The sequence below is a fragment of the Cetorhinus maximus genome, chromosome 18, assembly GCF_964194155.1.
Source record: "Cetorhinus maximus chromosome 18, sCetMax3.hap1.1, whole genome shotgun sequence".
In the NCBI taxonomy this organism is placed as follows: domain Eukaryota; kingdom Metazoa; phylum Chordata; class Chondrichthyes; order Lamniformes; family Cetorhinidae; genus Cetorhinus; species Cetorhinus maximus.
In genome coordinates, this window is record NC_135896.1 from 7597097 (window position 1) to 7612429 (window position 15333).

At 38.3% G+C, this 15333-nt stretch overlaps 1 protein-coding gene across 9 annotated transcripts in view; it reads left to right on the forward strand.

Moving 5' to 3' along the window:
• foxn3 (forkhead box N3) overlaps positions 1 to 15333 on the forward strand; it is a 341543-nt gene that overhangs the window by 34791 nt on the left and 291419 nt on the right. For 4 of the 9 annotated variants that reach the window (XR_013579427.1, XR_013579425.1, XR_013579426.1 and 1 more), the window contains exon 1: positions 3177 to 3405. The exons of 4 other annotated variants lie outside the window; for them this stretch is intronic. The gene's annotated coding sequence lies outside the window, so the exon portion shown is untranslated. Of the gene's footprint in view, positions 1 to 3176; positions 3406 to 15333 lie in introns of those variants that run through there. One more of the 9 variants, XM_078562055.1, reaches the window with a different exon arrangement.

A 15333-nucleotide genomic window follows, 5' to 3' on the forward strand; every position in this document is an offset into this window, starting at 1 on the left:
TCTCCGCAGATGCTGTCAGACCTGCTGAGTTTTTCCAGGTATTTTTATTTTTGTTTTCGTCAGGTTACTACCCTTCCTGCTAGAGTAGGAAGGGGGAAGCTATCAAAACCCTTTGAGATTTTGAGCATTTCTCCTAAACCATTGTTTAACCTTCTCTAGTCGAAGGAAATAACTTCAGGTTGTCTAGTGATTTTATATAAGTGAAGTTCTGCATCTCTGGTGCCATTCCAATGAACCTTAGCAAAAACTCATAGAAACTGAGCAATTGTTGAAGTTTGTGTTTTTGATTTAGCCAAATACTCTACTTTCTGGGTAAAAGTCCCCTGACTTTGTGCCACTAAACTTCTAACTGCTAACGATTTTGATACTCAAGTTGTGGTCTTTTTTACGTTTATCATTTTTATGTCAATTAACTAAAATTGAAGCTCTTATTTATTTATCATTTTCCCCATTTTAATTTGCAATTCATTGATAACTTCTCTTAAGGTTTTGGGAGGAGCTGTCAGGACAGTTATTGTTCGTTCTAGAGTTTGGTGTGCTAAGTGGGAAGAGGGTAACAAAGAGTTGGAGGGAGAGAAACGCATGGAAGAATGTGGGATACATGCATTGATGTTTATTGCTTGCTGCTACTCAAAACCAGCAAAAGTACAGTACATGCCAATAGGTTCTGTTTGAATGAACTCTGGATTAAACAAATAATGAAACTGCTGAACTTTTTCAGTGAAGCCGAATCAGTAGATGGGAATGCACACTGCTTTTAAATTTGAGTTCAAAGGATTCAGAACTGGGATAGTCCAAAACAGGAGTCCTCGATTTGTCCTAGTTCCTAAGATAGCAATGAGTGTGTTTTAATAAAATAGATCTGATAAATTACAGGCTACTAACCAGTAACGTTTCCAAATACGACCTGATCTGTCTTTGGGATGGGGGCACATAAATAAGTAAATGCATTGAAACTAAACGTTTGATGCCTGGTGAGAGTGGTAAATTTATTGCAATGTCTATCTTTGCCAGTGATTATTGAATGAGTTCCGTAATGTATCTGTATTTATTTTCTGGGGTTGATTTTGTGGAGTGATACTATTGAAAATAAATGACTGCTTTGAGATTTGAAGAACCTTTTGTGTTTCTTGAAAGGAGAGGATATCATAATTAAGCTGTTAAAGTATTTTTGAAATGTTTGATATGTAGGTGAATTCAGTTATTGAGTTTAATAGAAAGGGTTGCCCACTGCCCAGCAGTCTATCTGGGCTGAATTTTGTTTTCTTCGTGCCTTCGGGTGTATTAATTTCATTAAATCACAATCATTAAAGTAGTACAGTACTGAAGGAGGCCATTTGGCTCATCAAGTCTGTGCCAGCTCTCTTGTAGAGCAATCCAGTTAGTTCCACTCTCCTGCAATTTTTTCTCCTTCCAATATTTGTTTAATTCCCTTTTTAAAGGCGATCATTGAATTTCTATCCACCACCTTATCTGGTAATGCAATGTTACCTAAAGTTTTTCCTCATTTTGCTTCTGGTTCCTTTGTCATTCAACTTAAATCGGTGCCCTCTGGTTATTGACCCTTTGGTCATTGGAAACAATTTATCTTTATTTACTCTATCTAAACCTTTCAGGATTTTAAACACCTCTATTAAATACCTTAGCCTTCTCTGTTCTAAAGAGAATAACCCCAGCTGCTTCAGTCTAACCACATAACTGTAAGCCCTCCTGCCTGGGACCATTCTAGTAAATCTCTTCTGTACTCTCTCCAAAGCACTCTTTGCCTCGAATTAGATGGAATGCTCAATTTGGGATGAATTATTGTTTTATGTAATTTTATTTCTGTTTGAATACTTGGTGCGATGGTATGCTTTATTTGCGATGTACTAATGTATTGCTTATATGTGAAGTAATTGTGACACGATGCTCAGCTGCTGCAGCTCTTCTCCCTCCTTGTGATAAAGCCTTTTATTGGAAACTCTGAAATCCACATAGTGCTTAATGTTTATACCATCTACGCAGGTATGAATTACATAAGCACACTTAAGACTTGCTCCTGACTCAATGGCCATTTCTCCTGGGTCAATCCTTTCAAATCCACAAAACCGAACATTAGACAAAAATCTGCTGCAGCTTGAATTCTTACAAAAGATTGTTTGCTATTTTTGATCCTGAACAGAGTTTGCTCCATTCCCAAAGTTTAAACCATGCCCTCTTGTGGAAGAGATACTGTTGTCAAGAGGCTTGTGTGACTGCAAAAGACGTGTTTGGATTTGCTCATTCGTGCTGGCACAGGAAGTTCAGGGTGTCCAATAACTAAGCATATGCACAGTTGCCATGGAGATTAAGATAAGACACCCCCACCTCCTTAAAAAGGATATCTGTATTTCTGTTCGGATGCATGAAGCATTAGCCTCTGCTCATTTTCCCATGTCAACTGTTGAAACCCGAGTATATGCCTGTCAAATGAAGGTCATTTATTCAATTGCTGACGTGGTACCACAACTTTAGTCAGCAAGGTTTTTCCCTTTTTAATCATAAGAAACATTTAGTTATAATGTTACATATATTAAAAGAAAATGTAACTAAAGCTACAATGAAGAATTCAGTTTATATTCTCCTAGTGATAGTTAACAGAATTGTTGCAGAAAGTAAACTGACCTAAATGTGAAACTTGCTGCAAGACATTTGCATGGAGAAATCCATTTTGGGCAGCTGTCCAGGCTCTGTGTAACGGTCTGCACTGTTCGTGTGAATGCACTGCAGCTGAAGTCTCAAATCAAAGGTTGCGTTTGCAAAGTTCTAACCTGCTCTTTGAAACCTGCAGCTTAGGCTTTTTTCATGGGAGGGTATGGCTCATGGTTTGGCTTTGTTTATTTGTCTATTGGTGTACAATTGGTTGAATAATGATCAGCTGCACGTATACAGCATACATTCAAAGTAAATTTAAAATGAACAAAATCAACTCCTTTTTAAAACAAAAAAATACCACCATAAGAAGAGCATTTTGGTAAACCTAGTAAAGTAACTGTTAAATTGTATACAGCAATTTTAAAATTTATTTGGGAAGCTTTTAATCTTGCATTAAAAAGAATGCACAAATAAAAATGAAGCCTGACAGCAGCATGTGTAAGTTCAAGGATTTCCTGTTGGTGGGAGCTGCTTTTTTATCTGAGGGAAGGTCTGTTGGCAGGAAATGTGTCAGTCACTTGTTTTCTCGAACTGAAGGAAGTGAAAAGGATTCGATGACTTGCTGACTGTGTGCGCCGTTCCCTTCTGTTTTCAAAGCATTTTTAAAAGAAAAAGGGTTTGTTTTTCCACTGCTGTATAACACCATTCAATGGCTTTGATCTTCACACCTGAACCTGGAGTTTGTGGAAACTATACTTGGAGAAAGTGATGCCGTTTTCTTCTGCTTAAGAGGTATTGAAGTCTCAATGTTTCGGTATCTTCAAACTGAAAGTATGTTGAACTATGGCTACTGTCAAAGGTCCTTGTTTGCATCAGTGTTTGACATTCTGAAAATAATTGAACTATCGACGCCGGAGCAGCTGTGGAAAAGAGTTTTGAGTGTAGTGGGTTTGCACACTTGGCTGTTAGTGATTGGAAAGACATTTACTTAAGTCTCCAGTTCCATGCTGCTGCTCTCAGTGGTCCGCACAGCAGCCATATGTTGAAGTAGCTGCCTGAGCAGTACTCTGTGGTATATAACCAATTTGTGTTTCTTCTAAAACCTTCATACTTCAAGATGTTCTTTATTTCTCAAAAAGGACTTTTGTATATAGATTTTGGGAAGAACTGATTAATAATGTGAATTAGTTTGATTTTTTTCCCAGATGAATCTCCCAGTTTCTAATTCTAAAATATGTTTTCTTGTTTGGCGAAAAAATAGACTATGTAAACTGAAACAAAAATCTATAGATGCTAAAAATGTGAAGTAAAAAAAATACTGGAAATATTCAGTAAGCCTGGTAGCATCCAGGAAGAGAGAAATGGAGCTAATGTTTCAGATTGATGATTACCTTTCATCAGAGTGAAGTATAGTTAGGAATGTAATAGGCTTTGAACAAGTAAAAATGGGAAAAGTGGGAAGAAGAATAAAAGGGAAGGTCTGTGATAGGGTGGAGGGCAGGTGAGATTAAATGACAGGAAATTTCATGGTTCAAAGCCAAAAGGGAGTTGTAATAGGACAGCAAACAAAAGATGTCTAGATGAGGTGTGAATGGCAGGATAGCCACTGTCTGAATGCAAAGTAAAGTGATTAAGAAACAAAAGAAAAACTTAACCAGCAAAAAAGTAAACTAAATAGGATGAGATGTTATGATCTAAAATTGTTAAACTCCGCATTGAGTCCAGAAGGCTGTAAGGTATTCAGAAAAGGTGAAGTGCTGTTCTTTGAGCTTCATTGGAACACTGCTGCAGGCCAAAGGCAGGTCAGAGTGGTAGCGAACTGGAGAATTGAAATGACAGGAGCTTACGATCACACTTTACTGAATGGAGATGTTCTACAAAGCGGTCACCCAATCTGTGTTTGGCCTCCCCAATATAGGGGAGACCAGATCATGAACAGCGAATGCAGTATACTAAATTGAAAGAAATAAAACTAAATTGCTGTTTCGCTTGGAAGGGGCGTTTGGGAACTTGGTCATGAGAAGGGAGGAGGTGAAAGGTCAGGTGGTGTATCTCCTATGCTTGCAGGGAAATGTGTCATAGGAAAGGGAGAGATTTTGTGGGTAACTGAGGAGTGGACCAGGGTGTCACTGAGGCAATGGTCCCTTCATAATTCTGAAAGGGGAAGGGAAGGAAGACGTGTTTGGTAGTGGTATCATGCTGGAGGTGGCAAAAATGGAGGAAGATGATCTGTTGAATATGGAGATTGGTGGGATTGGAGGTGAGGACAAGGGGAACCCCATTGCTCTGAGTGGGTGGGGAAGGAGTAAGAGCAGGAGTGTGGGAAATGGAATGGAATGGGATGTGGTCAAGGGCCCTGGGAATCCTCGGTTGAGGGAAAAGATATTTTGGAAGTGCTAGTATGGAAGATTGAATAGTCTGAACAGATGTGATGGAGAATCTGAGAGCATGGAATGGAGTTCCTACAGGTAGTGGAGTGAGAGGAAATGTAGTCAAGGTAGCTGTGGGAGTACCATGAGTATGGTGGGTAGCCTCTGAGAAGTGAAGGATGGGAAGGGGAGATTCTTAGTTGAACCAGGAAAAGAGGGGAAATTGGAAGCAAAGTCGTTGGTATTTTCCAGTCCTGGATGAGAGCGAGATGCAGCATGATACAGTCATCAATGGAATGGAAAAAGAGGTGAGAGAGGGGGGCCTGAGGAGAACTGGGACAAGAAATGTTCCACATATCTCACTGAAAGGCAGGCATATCTAGGATCCATGTGTGTGTACCCATAGCCGCATCTTTTATCTGGGGAAAGCGAGTGGAGTTGAAGAAGTTTTTTAATGTGAGAACAAGTTCAGCCAGGCAAGGAGGAGGTGGTTGGGGACTGATTGGGTCGAGTAAATGGGAATGGTGGAATCATTACCAATAGCTGTTATCTGGAATAAATGGGGGCAGAGGTTATGATCTGAAATGGGTGAACTTAATGTTGGGTCTGGAAGACTGCAAAGCCTCTAACTTAGAGGAAATGCTATTCTTCGAGTTTGTTGAGCTTCTTTGGAAGAGTTTAGGGAACAGACTATGGAGTAGGGCAGTAAATTAAAATGACAAGTCATCAGAAATCTGGGGGTCACGTTTGCAAACTGAATGAAGGTGTTCTGTAAAGTGGGACATTTGTTTTCCCTGTAGAGAGGAGACCGCATCTGGAGCAGTGGATGCAGTGTATTAGATTGAAAGCACAAGTAAATTGCTGTTTTACCTGGAAGGTATGCTTGCAGTCCTGGACAATGGGAAAGGAGGATGTTAAAGGGTAGGTGTTGCATCTGATAATGTATACTATTTGTGGGAAAGGACAATATTCTTTTGCCAGTGGTTCTACAGATTTGACATTGGTTTAGATTACAGATTTGATTTAGCGTTTAACTTGATAAATATTTCACAAAAATGAACTTGTTTGGGGTTCGTGCAGGAGCACTATCCTATTCATTTTCAATGTGTGTAAGCATTGAGGGAAAAAATGATAATTGAAAAAGCTGTTTTTACAATCTGTTCAAATGTGCAGCCAATGCTTAGTTACAAAAGGAGAAAAAATTTCGAAATGTATCTTTCAGGGCTAAGATTCTTGATTCTTTTGAATAGTCATTAAAATGTCCACGTAATATAAGTAGTCATTCTTACTACCTGTTTTTAGTAATGCAATTTTATTTAACTCCTTGCAGTATTGCTTTTAATACAGTTTGATGTCATGCTTGCACTGATGTATTTAGTTCTGTATATTTTTCTGGATCATGTCGTATTTAACTTCCTTAGCTGACTAGTTACTAGATCTAAGAATAGTCTTTATTATATGTGACTTGTATTTATCACAAGACACTGGCCTCACTGTTTTAAATGTGAATCTGTCTGAGAGCTATTTGTGTCAGATGGGTATTTGCTCACATGCCTTAAATTCCCATCCTTCGCCTTCAGAAAGCATAAGTAAAATGGTATTGCAGGAGTAACATTTGCCATTAGGTCATTGAGTGAATAATAATAAGCTGCATGTCATTTTGTTTTTCATCCTTTTATGTTTCCTGATACTTCATTCCCAAGTCATTTTTTCAGAACCCAGCTGAGCATCATCAAATCCTCACCATTAAAAGTCAGTTGTAAAATGAGGGTGTCTGAATTGTTTAATTTGCTCTTCAGATACTTGTCTTGCAGAGGTTCTGTTTATCCTCGACTAACGTCTTCTATATTACCCTTTGAGATCTTGATCTAATATTTTAAGGATCTTGCTTCTTTGATGTAAAAACAAAGTGCTGGAAAAACTCAGGTCTAGCAGCATCTGTGGAGTGCAGGAGAGAGAAACAGAGTTAACGTTTTGAGTCCGATATGGCTGCTGTTTGACGTTAACTCTGTTTCTCTCTCCACAGATGCTGCCAGACCTACTGAGTTTTTCCAGCACTTCGTTTTTATTTCAGATCTCCAGCATCTGCAGTATTTTGCTTTTATCTCGCTTCTTTGAGTCTGCTGACATTAAGCAGAATATTCAGGCCTGTGTTTTACCACCAAAATGTATTTGCTTAAATAAATCTATACGTTTGAGGACTTAAATTTTGATCAAAAATGTAGCTTGATGTAGAGCTTCTATGAAGGCCTCAGCATTAATGTGTGGGTGAATACCAAACAGTGCATTTACTTTTTAAGTTGTACTCTGACTTTTTGAAATTATATGGTTTGGAGTTGCTTTCCTTTACTTGCCAAATGAAAATGTTTGAAGGAAGTAAACTGTATAAAGTTATAGTAACTTGCACATAACATTAAGATTGCAAGTAGGTATCACTGAGTCTGAGTGGTTACAAAACACTACTCAATAAACAGTAATTGTATAGTTATCAAAATCAGTGTTACCAAACCATGATGAGATTTCTTTTCCATGTACTTTTCCTTGCATAGACATGCAAAGGAAAAATAAAATTATCTATTCTCTTGAGGTTGATTTATATACTCTAGACAGTCGTAACTTATTAAATAAGGCACCAAAGCTACCTTATCCTTCAGTTAAAACTTTCATCTTGTTAAAGGTGACAGTGAAGAATGAGATAAGCTAAATGAGTTAAATCATGATGAGGACAAGCAAGTGTTGAACTTTCTGATAGAATGAAATATCATAGCTCCAGAGATTGACCCGGATATCTTTGAGGAACTGGCCTGCGTTCTGCAGTAAATTACTGACATTGTATTTCTGGACTTGAGAAGCTTGATACCATCCAGGACAAAAGCAGCCCACTTGATTGGCACCCCACGCACCACCTTAAATATTCACTCCCTCCACCACCGGCACATAGTGGCAGCAGTGTGTACCATCTACAAGATGCACTATAGCACTCAGCAAGGCTCCTTCGACAGCACCTTCCAAACCCAAGACCCCTACCACCTCTAAGGACATGGACAGTAGATGCATGGGATCAGCATTACCTGGACATTCCCCTCTGAGTCATACACCATCCTAACTTGGAACTCTATCATCGTTCCTGCACTGTCACTGGGTCAAAATCCTTTCCTAACAGTGCTCTGTTGTACCTACACCACATGGCCTGCAGCGCTTTAAGAAAGTGGACCACCACCTTCTCAAGGGTAATTGGGGATGGGCAATAAATACTATCATAGCCAGTGATGCCCACACTTCATGAAAGAATAAAAGCAATCCCTTTTTTTCTCTCCCTGTTTTCCTGCCATCCACCTCCACACCCCATTTCACTTTCCAGGCAGGCAGATTCCAGCATCCTGAAGTTATTGTCTGGGTGTAGGTTTGATATATCTGCACACTTATCAGTTGATCTTGTGTAACTGAACAAGTCTGAGTTTTACAAAGCTGCCAGAGATCCTCAGAACTTGTACGAAGTCCTGCACTTCATCTGAATTGTACAACATTCCTGATCTCAACATCCATCTTGAGTTTACTGGCAGTCATTTTGAATTGGGAAGCAAAAGTGATCGTACAACCCTGAAAGATATAATTTTCTTATCCTGTGAGTGTGGTTTCTTATTTTGTTAATTATTTGTTTGGGAATGCAGGGAATTGACAAAAAATCTCTTCAGGCACTAGCACAAACGGGGTTGTTATAGTGATTGAACAATTGTGTTGCTTGTTCATTCTAAAAGCTTTAAAATAAATAGTTATTTATAATTACTAGTTCCTTATCCATGGCTTGGACAAAAATGAAAATGTATTTTTGTAACATTTATTGCCTATAACACTTTTTGGTATGTTGCATTGCTTGTGTGTAATGAAGAGGCAAAAAACTGTCAACCAAGCACCTTGCATTTGTGTTTATAGACATGTAATTAGGTGTTTGTAAAACTCTAATTTCCAGTTGGTGATGAAATTATTTTTTTTAAATGAGTAGTAAATAGAATTGTTTTCATCCACTGCCTCTTTATGATAGCCATCCAGTGTTCTAAGTGTTGTATTGGGCATTGATCAGCAAATGAATATCCTTGATCTCTGCACTCTTTCTGACTGGTTCATCCAAATATTGCAACTTAGTTATATGGCAATAAAACAGAATCTTGGAAACAATCCTCCTCCTGGTTAAAGTCAAGGCAAATGACATGGTTACCATCCATCTTCTTTCTTGCATCTGATTATTCTTTGCTTAAAAAACTCGCATTTATGCTGCATATTTCATATTTTCAGGATATCCCAGTGCATATCATAGCCAACTAATTACTTTTGAAGTGTTGTTATGTTATTGTGTAAGCAAAACAGCAGCCGATTTATACACGGCAAGATCCAGAAAGCAACTAATTAGATGAATAGTCAGTCAATCTATTCCCTCTTGGTTGAGGGAAGAATGTGGACTAGGAGGGAGACATCCACATGAGTAGGAGGACAGGGTGAAAACCTGAATTTCACGTCTCAGCTGATAGACTGTGCCTAACCATATGACCAAAACCACATTAATTGTTGAGGTTTGGTGCTAAACAGATGTCACATAGCAAACTCCATTCCCCAAACTGTGAAACAAGTACAGTCTCCTTATATGCCACATGTTAGCACACTACCTAAGTACTAAGGAATCACAAACAAAATTGTTCTAGAGATGGGAGAGATTAAGTAAACCCGTCAGTTTTGCAATTTTCTTGTAAGAGGTTCATTGCATGTGAGAGATTAATTTGTTGCTTTGACTAAGATTAGAGCGAGGAAAGAAATTGAAATAATTCCATGGCCTCTGTGTTTATAAATTAATAAACTCTATACTCTATTTCTAACAGAAGTAAAATCCTTTTTTTCATTTTGTTGGTTGTTAGTCTAGACAGTGACCTGCAAGTGAACTGCTAAGTTTCTAAATGCTGTCATGGAGTCTGCATCTGATTAAGCTCTGCTAAAAATTAGACTATCAACAGTTATGATTAGCAGGAGCCAATTGATACAGGAAAGCGAATGGGTACAATTTATTATTGGTAAAGGCTGATTTGTAAAATGTGTTATTGCTGTATTTGGTACTTCAGGATTTCCCAACTTTTGATTCTTTGTGGGTCGAAGTATTCTCTTGTGCCATAGAGCATTAATTGCCCTGTAAATATATTTTTCCATTAGTTTACATGTTTCTCAAGTTACTGACTTTTCTAATGCTGCTTGGTGTTCCTGTTTAATGTTCATTCACCAATGAGACAAAACACTTTTTAAAAAAAAACCTTTCCAAGAAAACCTTTCCAAAGCTTGAAGACTGCAAAATTCAAGCGAGGCAATCCAGTAAATTAATACTAATTGTAAATAACTGAATTACCTGGCGTTTAAAGACTGGTTTTCCTGAGGTTAGGAGCAGCCAGTGGTCAGCCCTACTATAGTGGTTCATCCTAGCGGATTGAATGGAAAGGAGAAATAGCAAACACAAAGTAGAAACCTCTTTGATGCACACAGCCTAATTTATATAGTTACAACTGCTGAATTTATAATCATTTCTACTCTGAAGAGAGCTCCACTTAGTGTTTCACAATATTCTGGTCTAGGAATGTTGGCTAATGTTTTGAATAGGTCATTTAATAAGCTATTTTGGAAAATTTAATTATAAACATCATAGAATTGATTTTTTAAAACTCAATTTCACCGTAACTTTGTATACTCACTATTCTTGACCACCTTCTCACAGTTGGGTTTTTAACCTGTAATATTCAAATTATATGCACTCGCACAAATCTGAACAATACCAAATTTGCATTGAACTTTATACTATTCTGATACTGTAAATGGTTTGATTTGTTAAAAATTTGAACATTGAACTCCTCTGTTTAGAAACCAGTATATGAAAATATTGGTTGTCATTACTGAAGGTGTAAATATAGGATTATGCAAAGTAGTTTAAAATATGGATGGTTTGTATGTTGAGCTGCGGATTAACTACAGTTCCAACGTATAGAGTACATCTGTTTTGACGATCATGGAGTAATAGATTTGTTATAGACTTGTGCAAATCTGGAGTTTGAATTGTTGTTCTCTTGTTCCGTGTTTGCATAAGCAATAGGCCTTTGTGTTGCTAGTAATGTTACTCTGCATCAGCATAGAGAAATATAAATGTTGGGAAGTATTGAGTTATTCAGTTTGAGGAGTTATTCAGTTTGAGGAGTTATTCAGTTTGAGTTGCCTTAGTTAACATTGAACATTTTGTGCATAAATAAAGCATGAGACGGCTTTAATATTTTGTCATAACACCTTGACGCAGAATATTGTAATGTAAGATACATGATGTAGGATACAGAGCCTCTGTCTAATTATACCTGTTTCCTTTAGTTAAATGTTGGTGCTCTTGTTAAACTTGACATCTAGATGTGGTATTCTGCTGACCTATACTTTCCCACTGAAGACACCTTTCAAGCTAATGCCCTTACCTTTTAAAGGTGCAAGGTTATCTAGACTCTTGTGGATAATTTGTGTCACCTATCTGGCTTATCACTTCATTGAGTTTCACTTCACTTCTCACCAAATCTGTTCTGCTTTTGGTTTCACTAACATTCTCTTACACTGCCATTTTTGATGAACCCTGTTATTCATTGGAGTAGCTTGTGAGCCCATTGAATGATATTACAACATTATAAGTTTGTGGCTGGTTTATGTCGGTATCTAGGAATTTTGGATAACTGCCAATCCTACTTATTGCACTTAAGTTCTTGTCACACTGTACTTTCCTTTCTAGCAGAAGGGGCAATAGATTTTAGGAGGATATGGTGGTGGAGCCATTATATGTTAGCTAGATTATTATGAATGCTGAACCCACCTTGATTATTCTGCAGGGTGGATTTGCAGACTATCTGCAGCCACTGTGCATGTTGACATTGTACTTTTTTGTGAAACTTTTACCTGAGAGCTGAGAAACCGACTTACAGTTGGGTTGCTTATTTAAAAAAGGGTTTCAATACACGTTTCTCAAGATTGTCTGTGTTTGCTTTGGCCAGCTTCATGCTAACATAAATGGAACATTGCATCTTGTAAGGTTTGAAATTAAAAATTGACAGCTAATGCATTTACTCAATTTTTGATCGAGGGATGAGAACAGTTTTTAAAGTTGATTGCAACTCTGAGAAAATTATAGTAAAACCTGCCTTAAAGCTCATTTAAGTATAGAGAAAGCTTGTTTATTGTGACCTTGTAATATCCACTCATCAAAGCCTTGCTCTTAACATGCATGCATTACAGAGTGTCACACTGAGCGACAGATGGAAGGAAAAGGTAGTCATTTAATGCTGGGTGCTTGAAATTTGACCTAGAATTCAGAAACACTTTTCAATTTTCAAAGTTGCCATACCAAAACAGCAATTGAATTCTGACCTGAAACTGTGTACTTAACAACGATCAGACTTTGTGCCCTAACAGAGGCACAACTCTACATTAGCAGCAGATTAGTACAATTTGCATTTTATGATGGTGTAATGCTGTTGCTTAAAAAACAGACAAAAACGTTTCCTCCAACTTGATGTGAGCAATGTCTAGGCAGATCTGTTTGAATGGAGTGACCTACATGTGCTTGTTGCTAACACTGAATATCTGAAATAAGTGTTCCATTTCCGTGCCATAACTTCACTCACTTCGGTGAACACAAAAATTGGGGGAAATAAAGCATAAAATGTTGAGTGAATTTTGCTGATTAAAGGTTATCAGCTGTGCTCTCTCTTGCCTTTGAGTCGCATGGTTGGAGATTTTTTTTTGTTTGAAATGGAGTTTTAAAATACCTGAGGAGAAGAAAGTCGCTCCCATGAAGGGCTACAACAAACCTTGAATAAAGCACCAGAAAAGGGTAAAAAGCAAAGAAAGTTGAAGAAGAGTTACTCCATGTACACCTTCAAGAAGCAGGTTAACCACAACACTGGCATCTCCTCCAAGGTCAGGAACGTCATAGAACTCCTTTGTGCAAAATATTTTGGAGTAAATCATGGACAGCACTTCTTGCCTTGTCACTTACAAAAAACGCCACGCCGTCAGCTCCTGTGAGTTCCAAACCAGTGTGCTGGAGGCTGTCCAGGGAACTGGCCAAACAAGCTGTGCTCAACAAAAGGCTGTGACCAAGTGCATCAACTCCCAAGTAAAGCTTCACAATGTACTGGGAAAACAAATCTACTACAAGTTTTGAACACAAAATCTAGGCTGACATTTCAGTGCTGCACTGTCTTTTGGACGAGACATTAAACCAAGGCCCCATCTTTCTTCTCAGGAGGGCCTAAAAGATCCCATAGCAATATATGAAAAAAAAGCAGGGGAGTGCACTGGACAATTTATCCCCCAAATGAGATCAATAAAGCAGATTACCTTGATCCTTATTTCATTGCTGTTTGTATAACTTTAGTGGGCCAATTGGCTGTGACGTTTCACACATGACCATAGTGATTACATTTAATAGGTTGTAAGGCACTTTGGGACGTTCCGAGATAGTGAAAGATGCTATATAAATGCAGCTTTCTTTTTATTGTCATGTGGAATATATATATATAAATTTTAAAAATGTAATAAAAAGATATATAAACCGTTTTAGCCTGTTTTGAGACTGATCAGTACCTTTCTTGATGTGATGAGCCTGGGAGTTAGGTGCAGGAGGAAGCTGGTTCAACCCATCTCTTGACAGCCTTTAGCCCACACCTTAAAACATTTCTTTCCAAAGAAAAGTAGAAATAAAGTGAAAAGGAAGTTGTATGCTCCCTGGTGACTTGTTTGATAGAAATTCTTCAGCCTGGCTCACAAGGAAAATATTCTGGAATGAGATCAAATAAAATAACATTTGTGAATAGTTAGTGGAAAAATCTTCATTGCGATGCTTATTATGGATTTGATTTCAATTCTAACTTATCATATCAAAGTCAGATAGATTTGTTTAAAACTAAACATCTGTCCATTATTTTTCTCTCCGGGGAAAGAGAGAGAGTGCGGAAGCCTGTTGCTGAATAATTAATAAACCGATCAGTACAAAGAGTATAAGACAAAGCATGTGTGACACAAAAGCAAAATACTACAGATGTTGGAAATCTGAAATAAAAACCGAAAATGCTGGAAGTACTTGGGTTGGGCAGCAGCATTTTAAAAAACATTTATTCATTCATGGGATGTGTGCATCACTGGCTAGGCCAGCATTTATTTCCCATCCCTAATTGCCCTGTTCAGAGGGCTTTTTTTTAAAAGAGTCAGTCACATATAGGCCAGACCAGGTAAGGATGGCAGATTTCCTTCCCTAAAGGACATTAGTGAATCAGGTGGGTTTTTACAACAATCGACAATGGTTTCATGGTCATTGGACTTTTACTTCCAGATTTTTATTGAATTTAAATTTCACCATCTGCCGTGGTGGGATTTGAACCCAGGTCCCCAGAGCATTACCCTGGGTCTTTGGAACATCAGTCTCTGGACTGGTATTCCAGAGGCGCAGGGCTTAGTTTGTGTTAATTTTGTATTCCCCTAGTGTTATGCTGCGTTCTGCTATCTTTTAACCACTACATCAGTCCTCTATTAATTAAGAGCATTTTTGGAAAATAAAATCTTGGTTGGGAGGTGGAGGAGCAGGGGAAGTGAGATGAATCACTTGCTAGCAACTTGACTTTAGTTGAGCAAGGTCTTATATGTGTTCTATACAACAATTTCCATTTGTATAGCATCTTCAACACAGTAAAAGCTCACAAATGCTGCACAGGAAAGTTATTAAACAAATTGACACTAAGCCCCTTAAGGCAACATTGGGACAAAATTGTTGGTTAAAAAGGTATCTTTTAAGAAACACTTTAGAGGAAAATGGAGTGGTCAAACCGCGGAGCGGTTTAGAAGTGGAATTCCAAAGTTCAGGGCCTTGGCAACTAGGTACATGGACCAATGGTGAAGTGAAGAAAATTTGGGATTAGAGAATAGAATTGGAGAAGGGCAGAGATCTCGGAGGGATATAAGGCTGGAGGAGGTTAGAGGTGAGGAGACACGAGGCCATGGAGGGATTTGAAAATGATGGTGGAAGTTCTAAAACCAAGGCAGTGCCGGATTAGGAGCAGTGTAAGTCAGCGAGCACAGGAGTGATAGGTGAATAGAATTTGGTGCAAGTTAGGACACGTGCTGCCGAGTTTTGGGTGTCCTCAAGTTTACGAAGGGTGGAAGATAGGCAGGTAGGGGATAGACCTAGTTAGATAGGCAAGTCTACAGGTAACAAAGGCATGCGTTAGGTAAGTTTGTAGTATCAATACTAAATTATTCTCCAGAGGCAAAGAGCAGATTGTCAACTCGGATTCCATGT